We start from the raw sequence: 14,035 nt of genomic DNA, 5'->3' as shown, positions 1-14,035 counted from the left end.
AAAAAGCAAAAACGAAAAAAGTAGGAAGTTAAGAGGTTATAAAGGGTACTTTGAATACAGTTATTCCAGTATAAGCTTAAAGGAAATCGATTTGTCAATAGTCGCTTACGATCTTTTCATTCTTTAGTAAATTCTCGATCTAAGAGCAAAGATATTTTTCAATCTGAGCTATCCGAATGTCATTTTCACTTCTCTAAGTAGGAAATGTTCTCGAGTAGTTTGAATTAAAAATAAAATAAGGAAAGAAGAAGAAGAGAAAAGAAGGAAAAGAAAAGAAAAGAAAAGAAAAAGAAATAAAGAATGAAGAAAAAAATTAAAAAGTAAAGCTTGTACTTATTTTTATGCGGAATACAAAAAGTTTGTAATACTTAACTCTTACTATTTTTTTTTCTTTCTTTTTTTTTCTTTTTTTTTTTTATAATGATTATCCAATTATAAGTTTAACGAAGAACTTCGATTATTTAATTTATAATATTATTAACGATGCATTAATACATTTTACGTGCTATATTTTAACGTTGCTACGTCAACTTAATTGAGAGGAAAATTTAACTAGCTCGTAGCATTAAAGAATATAGCCATCGTTACCGTTCCTCCGAATCGTTGATTCGTATCAAGGAATGAAATTTCGAAGATTTGTCGAACAAGATAAAAAGGATTTGTAAAGCAGATTAATAAGATCATTCTGAAAGGCAGAATTTCAATTTACGTGAGCAGAGACAAAATCTTCGATTAAAAAAAGAGGCAAATGTCAGGAGAAGTAAATATACATGGCACATCTATTTCAGAATTAGAAATGGTACGATAAGGGATGATTAATTGACGGATATATCTGTAAGACAATAAACTTTCCTTTTTATTTTTTTTTTTTTTTTTTTGTTTTTTTTTTAATGTAAATAAAATCCGATTTTCTCCAACTGATGAAGAATTATTTTTTACATTCTCACGATTAAGGAAAAACATTTTGATAATAAATATTTTGACATCGTTTAGTAAAGAAAGTTAATTGTTCAAATTTAACGAAAGAGATAATTTTCTATCTTTCATTCGATAATTGAAATGTTAAAAAAATAGAAGATTAGAAAAAAATCATTGTACTTTTCAATTGACTTTCACAAATTTCCTGTCGCACAGTTCGTAATTGAGTATCTACAATTCTCGAAAAAGTTCTTCATTTTGATGGACAAGCTGTCATTTCGTTTCTTTCCAAGAAAATAGTGGATCTTTCGTTAAAGGACTTCTATCGAGATGTCTTCATCCATTATGTCGATGAGATCGATGATATAATATATACGAACAAAAAATATATCGTAGTATCCACTTTAATCTGAAATGGATACTTTGAAAAAAAGAAAAAAGGAAAGGAAAGGAAAGGAAAGGAAAGGAAAGGAAAGAAAGAAAAAAAGGAAGCCATTATATTAGTTAATAAACTAATTTTTCTTAAATTAGATTTTCATTAAGAACAATTTAGATATCAGGAGCTTTTATTAAATTAAAGGTTTAACGGAATGATTAGTTAAATTTTCACATCTTTGGGAAATTTTATCGTGAACTTTTCAAACTTTATGGATAAAGAGTTAATAACGGGAAAACTTTTATAATACAATGGAAGAACTCGAGAATTGTTGTGATTGTATCGATCGATTACTTTTCATGCTATTAATAATTCCTTAGTGTGCACGCGGAAGCCATCTTCGTTTGACATTTTTGTACATTCACGTGAGTACAATTTGAAGATTTCTGACAGGGTAATCTTTTTGCCACAGGACAGAATTACCACCAGGAAGGGTTTAAGAATAAACAAATTCTAACCATAGGCGTCGGTATAACAGCATTATCTTTTTATACCAACATGATAAATAAGTTTCCAACGTTATCTTTATATATCATAACTTAATGTTATTATATTTTTATATCAAAACGATGTTAATATTAAAACTGAAATATATGTGTATTTGTATAAATATAGAAAAATAAATTAAATATGCATGGGTATTTATTTATTTCTTTTTTTGTTTGTTTTAAATAAAATTTCACTACGTCAGATTAATTTGCATTGATTATCTTCAAACAAATAGAAATATTTACGAAATTGGTTTCGTTGTGAATTTTGTTTAAAAGAAAAAAAAATAAAAAAATAAAAAGAAAAAAGATTGTATAAATAAAAAAATATTTGTTCTGCTCTCTTGAATCTATGTTAGACAATATTTTCAGATACGTGACTATATCTATATTTGTATCTATAAAAAGGGTTTGTAAAATGAAACAATACGTGCACTCGGACAAATCGAAATTAGTAAATTTTGCACGTTCTCGGTTGAAACATGTACGTCAAGTGTATTCTTTTTCTTTTCTAAGTGAATTTAATCGAACGTATACGGCCAAATTTCCTGTCATTTCTCGTTACATTCTTATTATATTCTTGAAAAAGATTAAAATTATAATACCAATCATTTAAGATATCCTTTGAAAAAACATTTTATCATTTCTACTAACGTGTTCCTCTCATTGATCACTCGAAAGATTTAAAGGTATGCCGTTTCGTCACGAAAAAAAAAACGAAGTTAAAGCTTTCGCATATCCTGAAGGAATGGTTACCCCTTCACCTTTTCGTAGTACATAAAACTTTTCCGTGACATAGAGAGCCACGTTTTTCACCTAGCTTCAGCTAGAAAACTGGTAACGAAATTCTCGTTAGTTTTCCTTTTCTTCTTTCTCTTTCTCTCCCAAGGGAGAAAAGCTTCTCTTTTTCTTTCCTATCGTCTTCTTACTCTTTTTAACTTGAGGTCAAGGTCATCGGTAATCCACCATCCTTTTCCTTCTTCCCTTGCGCTTAATCGCAATTCATTGCGCGTGGTAATTAGCACGTGGTGGAGTCTTTTCCTTTTAAAACGATGAAAAAAAAAAAAAAAGAAGAAGAAGAAGAAGACGAAGAAGAAGAAGAAGAAAAAGAGAAAGAAGAAGAGGAAAAAAATATTCAAGTGCCAATCCTTGTCGATTGCTTCGTTATTGGTAATATTCTCGAGCGAATGCATAACGGCATAGTTATATTTTTCTTTCCCTTTTCTTATTCTCCCTCTTGAAGCATCATCTAATATTTTTCATTCTTTTTCTTTCCGGAGGGTACAATATTACTATCCGAAAAGAATCGCGAAAGTATATAGTCGTATCGTGTCTTATCAAATGATACAAAAGAAGGATTTTTCCCTTTGCCATTAATCATAGAAGAAAAAGACTTATCGCTTAATCAGAATCGCATCTTCGGTAATGTTACGTGAATCAATCATGATATCAATATTGATGACTGTCGTATTAGTGTTAGCAGTCACGATGGCGTTGATGTTACTTTCGCTTCAACTTTATGATGCATTAAAAATCGCTAAATTATTAACATATATATTTCTCATGTCATAAAGGGGCAACTTTGTAAATTAGAAAGGAATTTCATAAATAAGAGATAGATTTCATCCAGTTATGTGTGGTCGGCATTATAATTAATGTTTAAAAGAATTTTATTCGACGTAAATGAACATCTGATGATGAACGATTCAAAGTCAATTCATTTGTAAAACACTTTTGTGAGAATTACGATTATCGTTTAGCTCTTTTTTTTTTCCATCTCGCAAAAAAGGAAAACAAATTTTTACGCGTTAAAAGCAAGTTGATCGCGAAAAATTACAGTTTTCAAAAGTGCACACGCTCGAACCATAAAAGTTTTCGATATTCCCAGCCATAAATTATTTCTATAGGTTAAAAGCGATTAAAAAGTTTCCTCGTTAATATAACGTTACATAATGTTTTTAAATAAAATAAACTACATACTTACCTGTCTCTTTTACGTGCATATCGTTCAATGCACCAAAGGGAAATGTTCAATCAAATATCTTCCTTCCAGCAATTTTACTTTTCAGAAGCGTCTCATTTGATATTGTCGGAAAAACGATCGCGATATTGCAAAGAATTGGAGCGGAAAATGAAAACATCCGTAATCCTACCTGCAGAACATACTTTTATATATATATATATATATATATATATATATATATATATATGTATAAAATATATTTCTTTTTTGACTGCATCTTTTTTCTCCTTTTACTTTCTTCTTTTTTCATGACATTCTTCATTTCTAACAATAACCTTTTAAAATAAATATTGCGAACGTATTATAATTATATGTAACTCAATTATTGAAATTCAACAAATGATAGTAAAACGATTTAGAGTAGATAGACTTATTTTGATAATGATTTAGTCATTCGTAATTTTTTTCGCAGCTTCCTTTTTCTTTTTATTATTTTCACGTAAAATTACAATTTCGAGAGTAATTACATGATGTATTTAACGGAAAATAGAGAGCTCATTTGTCGGCTTTTGTTTTACATCGTGAATCTAATTACCATCATTTTCTCTTCCTTTAACTATTTTTTTTACATCAAGAGAAAAAATAGTTTCTCGAAAGTAAGTCGCATGAAGTGATACTTCTTTCAAAATTGATAGAGAATTCAATTTTTATTTTAATAAAATTCATTTCTTCGGTTATTTGAAAGAGAGAGAGAGAGAGAGAGAGAGAGAGATTTTAAACGAGAAATGTTCTCTTATCGTTTTCCGGATTGCATTCATGTTTTATTGCATTTATTGTTAGATTGCATCGCAATAACTAACTGCAATTATACTACTTTCCATCGTGAAATTACAACCGATGGAAAGACGAGATTTCAGACGAGCTTATTTACCCTGCAAAAAGAACAATAACAACAAAAACAATAGCAACAAAAAAATAGATATAATAAATCTTCTCTACGGTAAATAACATTCTCTCCGATTTCTCTTTAAATAACTATTTTATTTTATAATATTACAATTTTAATTTAATTTTGGCCTGGTGTAAGAAAAAATAAAATAAAAAATATATTGTATGTATATACTGTCTCGTATTCTATAATGTATTTTTCACTGTTCATTTATAAATATTCAGTCTCCTTGTCTTGACATTCTAATATGACCTTTCCCTTCTTGAAACAAAAATAATAAACTTTATACATTTAATGGGGATTTTAACCTTTGATACGTTTGCCCTAAGTCATAAATTTTTTTTCTTCATAATGCACCATCGATTTTAACGACCTGAGTTTATTCTAAAAATAATATATCCCATTCCGAAGAAATAAACATTTTTTTAAATTCTTCGTAAAAATAAAATCTTTCTTTCGGCATTGTAAAAAAAAAAAAGACCCAAAAGAAAGAATAGAAATATTATTTTCATTTGAAAGGAAGAAATTTTTTTTTTTTTTTTTTTTTTTTTCTATATAAAAAATAATCCTCTAGTACATTAAATAGCCGTTGAATAATTACCATAGAATTAATTAAATTAATGTATTGTTAAAGAAACAAAAAGAGATAAACGCAATTCATACGATTTCAGAAGAAAGAAGAAAGTAAAAGCGATCGCGTTTATAGATATTTAATATGTACCAACGTATCGTACCTAAGAGAAGTAATGCAAATACGTGAGTATCTTCCTTTATACACAGCTATTCCGTTAGGCAGCATGCCAATGGGGTTAAAAGTTGAAATTGGAATAACTTGGTCGAAGACGACGTTACCGTTCTCTTTTCACGAAGACAACGCATCGTAAAGCGCATTTGAAGCTCCTACGCTAGTCGAATGTACGATGAGAATAAAGGCATCGTACTAAAATAGATATATTTTGCTCGAGAGGGATAAAAGCGAATGAAAATAGAATCGTTCATTTTTAAAACCTTTTATAATAAAGTCTAGAAAATAATTAATTTTTATGTAATATATATATATATATATATATATATATAATATTAAATATATATGTATATTTATATATAATATAATATAGATCTCTAATAAATATATCTATTTACGTATTTAATATCTTATATATGTATATATATAAATCAGTTACTCTTTTTCGAGACTTCATAAGTTAGTTCTTTTTCAGATTGTAAAAAAAAAGATGTATATATATATATATATATATACATTTTTTTTTTTAACAAAATATAATTAAATATATGTTTCTAATGTAGATATTAAATATATCTATATTCATAGATATAAGGTAGATATCGATTGGATCGTTAATCGATCCCTTTTAAAAATAAAATTGACGATATCTATTCCCATTATTTTAAATAAACCAAGAAATTTGTCGATATAATTTTATATCAGACAAAAATTCGATCTACGAAGATGAGGATGTATTTAAACGTTACCGCCGAGTGTTTCCGCTAGGATAAAACTAGCTAAAATACATTGTAATCTCCGTGAAAGAAAAGGAATTATTCTTTCATATGTTACAACGATGAAAGTTATGATACAAAAGTATAAGAGGTTAATACTTATTTAAGCTGACGATAAAACGTATGTTTGCAATATTATTGAAATAATTTGAAAAGAAAATCATCATTATCGTTGTTATATATTTTAATTAGAACGTATTTACATTTCAATCGATAAGTTCTCAAAAGGAATTTTCACGATTCATAAAAACTCAATGAATATTCGTATCTATTAATTCTCTGTGATTACTGTTGATAATGAGGAGTATAACGAAGTATCGTTTAAGGAATCAGATTTCGTTTGCAACAATAACTCTCGATCGATACAGCACAACGATAGTGGCTTACGTGGGATTCGACAAAATCTAGTAAACCTTGGAAAGCTCGTAAACGTGACGTCAGAAAACGTAGTTAGTTCATGTCTACGTGAGCGTATTAAAGTTTCTCACCCTTCTTGAAATTCTATCTACCCATATATATGAATTCTAACATATTCGAACATTTTCTAATTCGACACTTTTTATTTCTATTTGAAATTTATCGAACAAGAATAATTGCAACACTCAGGGTACGTTTTCTGTAAATCCTACTTTCTTTAATCCTGACCGAAGATAAGATTATCCATCTCTTACGATCCCTCTTTCCTTTTATATAATAAATTTCAATGGAATAAGAAATAAAAATTTTAAGTGCCATAAAATATGGTAGGTAATAGTTGGAATTTTAACTATTAAAAAATTCAATAGGCAGTAGTTCAAATGCTATTCATTTAAATGACAAATTGACAATACGATTATAAACGACCATATTTTTCACTGACATTTCAAAAGATAAATTATTAAAGACAGACATCCTTTCAATGGCTTTATTTAGTGGAACGAATTAACGTTCAGACAATTCCTAGGATGATTACTCGAAGTCGATGTTTATTGTCTATCGAAGTTTGGTATGTATTCGAAAAGTTTGTTTTCAATTGTCAGTACAGAACTATGCAGATATATATCTACGTTATATAGATAATTAAATCTAATAATTAAATCTATTCACTTCTATGCGAGTTATCGTAAGAATGATGATTATTTTTTAAATTATTTCCACTTATCTTTATAAATTGTTTTTTCCTAATATCAGATTTAATTTTTAACGATATGAATATTTATTCATAAATATAGAAACCTTAACGGGATGGGGGTGGGGCTTACGTTTCAAATATTTATTCGTGGTTATAGAAATTAAATACGCTTTCATGCAGATTGTATATCGATGAATTTAATCCATCGAGATACGATGATTTCGTATATGTATATGCATACATTGACGATTCAACTTCAATTGCAATTGCAATGGAAGAAAACAAATATCAAAGCGATTCTCACAACTGTAAAAGTTTCAATATTTTTTAAATGTTACTCGAAATATATATTTACATATATTTATATATATATATATATATATGTAATATATAATATATATATATATATGTGCTATTTGTAAAAGGATAACACTCTTAGCTATTATTAGATTCTCAATTGGAATACGTGAATAATTGGTACAATGTCGAGTTACGATGTCTGCTTTGGTGAAACTTGCTAATCCAATTAGAAATTTTGGACAGATAGAGAGATTAATCTAATCAAGTGATCATGAAAATTGTACAAAGTTTGTTAAATCCTATTCAACCTCGTATAAAATAGTTTATGATTCTTCTGATGTTCTCTCTTTCATATAGACACACACACACACACATACACACACATATGCACACATGCACATACACATTATTAAATGATATAGCATAATGTTCTCCTTGGAGAACGGAACAATGTCGAGCTTTGACGAGCTTAAAGCTTCGATAATGAGACCACATCTGCTTTCGACGTTAGTTGAAGTAACAGAAATTATGTACGAAGGTTCTACTCGTTAAATATGACGTTCAAAATCGATAAAAACATCCATCCATCTATGTTTAAACAAATATTTATGATATATGTATATATATATAGACACATATATATATACACACACATACATACAATATTAACAATCGAGCGAAACGAATTATTACGTCGTTGTCACATTCCGATCCATTTTACAGTCAACAAAAATATATATATATATATATATATATATACAAAGTTTAGTCTCACGTGGATGCACCAAAATCGTTTAAGCTTAACATTTATTTCGATGAAAAGTGTATAGCACTTTAGCAGTCGCGTGTAACTTTCAAACGTCGACAGCAATTTTCGTACCTCGACAAATATGGGACTTCTGGATTTAACATGTGCAACTTGGGAATTCCTCGATTCTCTTTCAACGTTATTCTCTCATTCACTCACTCATTCACTCACTCTCTCTCTCTCTCTCTCTCTATCTCTCTTTTTCTTTTTACCTTTCTTTCACACTTCACATACACATACGCACGCATATTCTGAAATTTATGTTAACTCATTCAATGAAAATTCGATTTCTTTTAAATAAAGAAATAATGCTAAAACAATTCAGAAAAAGAATATATATATATATATATATATATATATATATATATATATATATATATATACATCTATTTCATTTATAAAAGACAAGAAGAAAGAAAAAAAATATGCCAGAGAATAAATTGCATCTTATTCGGATTCACTTGGAAAGCTTTCCGTGAAATCGCAAAATTCTCATTGGGATTAAGAAAGTTTGTAGTTACTAAATGTAACTAAAACCTTTTCTCTCGTTACTTAATCCAGTGAATTTTCTCTCATCTTTTCTATTTTTCTCTTTTCTCCTTTTTCTGCTTTCTTTTCTTTTTTTTTCACTTTCTTCTTTTTTTCCCTCTTTACCCTTCATTATTTTTGTTCAATAGTTCGAGTGAATATCATAATCGATAGATTTTTCTCAAAGAATATTCTGCAATTATTAATATCTAGCGAATTAGTGCGAAGTACGAAGAAAAATCGTGAACCGATTTAAGAATAGTATGTAGAAATTCGTTGGCTCCGAACTGTCTGCTCTTTGGGCTCCGATTTGGCTGACCAAGTTGATGATTCATATATGCGCAGCATGCTGCAAAAGAGCAACACCGTATGTGCGGTATGCGATATCGTATTAGGAACATTTCGCCGATCTACAAAATTTCGAAATTAGAATTTTACTTTTTCAGAAAAAAATTTTTCTAACCAAACGATCTAGCCGATAATCCAATATTAAATTTCTATACGTAGTTAAGTACTCTTTACTCGTAAGAAGACTGTATCTCGATAGACATAGTTACAGTCATGACGTCATTATCTGTCACACGCAATATTATGATTTACGGTTAAGCACGCAACCGATCCTCCAAGCATGTATGCTTTACGCTGCTCTAGACGAGTTAAAGGGCGGTATTCATATCGTCAAGCACCATTAAAGTAATTTTCTTCTTCCGTTCAGGTCCCATCCCTGTTATCTTTCATCTTCACTTAGATCTTTTCTAAACGATTGACACTTGATTGCTCGATTACGAACGCAATCGTAGATCTTTATTTCCAATTTTCTTTTCTTTTTTTTTTCTTTTCATTTTTAAACGAATATAACTCTGTTACTATATATATATATATATATGCATATGCAGATATATGTATATTATATCGATAAAAAATAATAATATAGATGTATTTGACAATTTTCAATTATAATAAGCTAGATATCAATGATATCCATACCTCAATTCAACGTAACAGTGTACCATTTGTCGCAAAATTATTAAATGATATTCGAACATATACGAGTAAGATATATCTCGATAGGTATTCGAAATATCGATATTATTGTGAAGGAATAATGTTTCATGAAGCAGAATCATACAATATACAAACAGAAGTTTATTATCATTGTGTAACAATATCTCGAGGGTATTACATACCTTGCCAAGATCGATGTTGTATTGTCACGTACTTTAATGTACTATACATACAAAATTACCGATTTTTTCTAATATTATTCTGATACCGTTACAACGCAAGATCAATTTTTCTTTTTTCCCTATACCGATATAAAAGTCATTTTTTATATGGCTTTTATTCTAAACTCGTTTTCTTCAACGTAGATATATTTTAATATTTTATCACACCTGAATAATATTTTACGAACGCACGATGTGAATATCATTGCGATTTTATCATGGATACGTCCAACGAAATCCATATATGATCTTGGACAAATCTTCAATAAGATTGAAAACCATACAAAACGTGATCGCGCAAAAGTGGCATGTCAGCTGACAACCACGGTCTTTTAGTGGGTCGATATGACGATACTACTTTTGATCCTTTTACTACTACTACCATTATTATTACTATTAAATCATAATCGAATTTTTATTCTGGATAATTTAAAAAAATAAAAAAGTGCTGAACTTCGTTTGAATATTTTCTGATCAATTGAGTCCGAACGTAAAATAAAATATCGTTATCGTCTATTATTCTCGATAAGAAAATCGAACAATTTACACATTTAGGATAGCTTCGTTGATAATCTGGGTTCTCTCATATCCTCTTTCCATTCCCTCGACGCATACATACAAATACACATACACACATTTATATAAATATCTCTCATCTTTCTCTACTAAAGATGAGACGCGATCTAACGAGTACATATCATATCGGAAACTAATACAACGCTTCGTTAAAATTTATTCGTAATAATTTATACGAAGAAACGATCTCGTATTTATGTATGTGTATATGTGTGCGTGTGTGTATGTATGTGTGTGTGTGTGTGTGTGTATCGTGAAGAAATATATAAATAAACGAAAAAGATCAAAATCAAAAATATCTATTCTCTCGTAATATTTGTCATTACCCTTGGGGCTTGCCAATTCGTTTCTTCTTTTTATCGTTCAACCATCTATCCTACTCTCTTCTTTTTCTTCCTTCAGAAGAATCTTCTACGAAGATCTCATTGCCGCACAGGGATTCCTTCGGGTTTCTTTCTCGCCAAAAAGAGAAACTAGATTTTCCTAAGAAAATCTCTTTTTTTTTTTTTTTCTTTTTTTTTTTTCTCTATCCTCTAATCAAAATTTTATGAGTAACATTTGATTTGAATTGGGAACATCTTAATGATTTATTAAATAGTCGCAGTATGTTTGACCCTTCATCGTTTATCAATAAATTAAAGAATTTTTCAAATAAAAAAAAATTTTTTTTTTTTTCATCCTTTCAAATATAAATCGATCGATATTTTACAAGTTAGATGAGATTCTTCTTGATACAAAATTATCAATGACATTTATACTTTTTCATTTTCTTTATATCGAAAATAAATGATGGTAACATTATAATAGTTCTTCTTTTTCTGTATATTCAATGATAGATATTTTGTTTCAACGTCTTCGAACCTTTGTTCGCATGTCAAGTTTATTACAGGAGAATTATTACGGTTACGAAATTAATGATCGGTGATATAATAATGTGAGTACTTAAAGATGATTTAAAATTTAATTAGTTTTATGAATTAACATATTTTATGTTGCTTATAATCTTGTATTCTTTCTTTTTTCTTTTTTTTTTTTTTTTCTTTTTTTACGAAGGAACCATATTTTACAAGAAAAATATTTAAGAAAGCAAATAGAAGCAGTGTAAATGAAGTAAGACAAATAGTAAATAGACAAAGAGAAAGAGAGATATAGAAAAAGAGAGAGAGAGAGAGAAAGAGAGAGAGAGAGAGAGAATGAACATTACAAAACGGTAAATTGAGAGAATGAAGGGAACTCATATAAAAGGGGAGAAAAGTCAATTTCATCTAACATTCGTATCGTTCTGGTTTTAAAGAAAAACAAAAAAAAAAGAGAGAGAGAGAAGCAAAAGAGAGAAAGAAACGTAATAGGAACTACAATCATACCTCTAAAATGACATTTTGTATCCGTTTAATACACAGATTCCCGTTGCAATCACGTAGCACTTAAAAGCTGTAACGGAGTAATATTGGTATTCGTATCATTTAGAAAAAACTTTCGTCTCGAAGAAAACGAGGGATTAACACGAAAGTTTTGTCTTCTTTTTTCGATAAACGATTTTATATACATATATAATTTATTTATATTTATATATATACATATATAAATAAATAAATAAATAAAAAATCGTTAATTACCTACGAACGACATCATCGATATCTAACGTTGATAAGAGGCAAAGTTTCAAAAAGACATACGATCTATAAGATGTATCTTCTTCGATCATAAATCATAAAATAATATGATCCAATGAGAGAGATTCAAATTGTGTCAATCCCGTGAAACGATAAATCGTCGAGAATTATTCATCAATAGTAAGATATTAAGATAATTCGATTAAAAAAGGAAAAGAAAAAAAATTAAATTAAATAAATAAAAATAAATCAAAAATTAAAAAGTGTGAAAGGAAAAAAGAAACTAAGGAAAGAACAGTTTGTTGTTATCGTTGGAACAGATCGAATCGTTTGTCATGCTTAGAAGATTAGAAATATGTTAGGATATGTTGAATGAATCGAGTGAATGAATGGAAACATAGGAGAAAGAAAGATACGATAAATAGAATCTTCTAACAATAAGAGGGAAATTAATTTAACAATACATGTGTATATGTATGAGAGATAAAAAAAAAAGAGAGAGAGAAAGAAAGAAGTAAAAACATGTGATATAATAAAAGAAAAAATAGAAAAAGAAACGAATTTAAGAAGAAGAGAATACGAATGAAAAAAGAAAGAAGTAAAGGAACGAAGTAAGCTTGTGAAAGAGAGAAAGAGAAAGAGAGAGAGAGAGAGAGAGAGAAAGAGAAAATAAAATAGTAAAGGAGAAGGAAGAAGAGAGATGAAGAGAGAACACAACGCGCAGGCGGCACTCACTGCCAGGGTCACCTCTCGCACTCGTTCCATCAGACCGCATCTGCCCTCCGACAATCCTCCTCTTTGAAAGCTCAGTGCGCGACGAGCGCCGCGAAACCGCGAATCTCGATCTCGCAGATTTATCATTCGGCGACAATAAAAAAGAAAAAAAATAAACTAATAAACAAACGTGAAAGGACGAACGTTCGTAGAAGATATCGAGGCGCCAGTAATCTTATTTAATTTTTCTTGTTTTTCTTTATTCCCCTTCGTTCTTTGTTTCGTTTTTTTACTTTATTTTATTTTTTTTTTTTTAATTTTTTTTTTCTTTTTTGTTCCTCTTTCTTCTATCGTTACTTCGATTTTATTCCATTCGATACGATTCGATACGATTAAATTCGATTCGATTCGATTCGATTCGATTCGATTCGATTCTCGTGCCAAGTGCGAAGTGAGAGACTCGTAATCTAGAAAAAGAATGAGAGAAAAAGAAGAGAAGTTCGCTCGTTTCTAACTTCGGAAATCTGAAAATAAATAAATCGTGTCGAAGACCCCGGAAAAGGAAAATAAACACTCATATGCGGACAAGTGTGATGCTTTATTACATAGTATGGACCGGTATCGAGGAGGAGGAAACATTGATTGGATGAAAAGTGATAAGATTATTACTCATTAAACCGGAGAAAATGAGGAGAGAGACCATTTCGATAATCACTCCGGTACAATGTTCGATTCTTTACAATAGTTGCCAATTTCTCTTGATGTTTTTCATTGAAACATATCGAGTACGTGTACTAATTACTAGTGCATGTATGACGCTGAAGTATAATACTATCATAATACATGCGTATCTGTGAAAGTTTTGTGAATGAAAAGTTGTAGAA

The sequence above is a fragment of the Vespa velutina genome, chromosome 6 (genome assembly GCF_912470025.1).
Source record: "Vespa velutina chromosome 6, iVesVel2.1, whole genome shotgun sequence".
Taxonomy (NCBI): domain Eukaryota; kingdom Metazoa; phylum Arthropoda; class Insecta; order Hymenoptera; family Vespidae; genus Vespa; species Vespa velutina.
Note: the sequence above shows the minus strand (reverse complement) of the source record.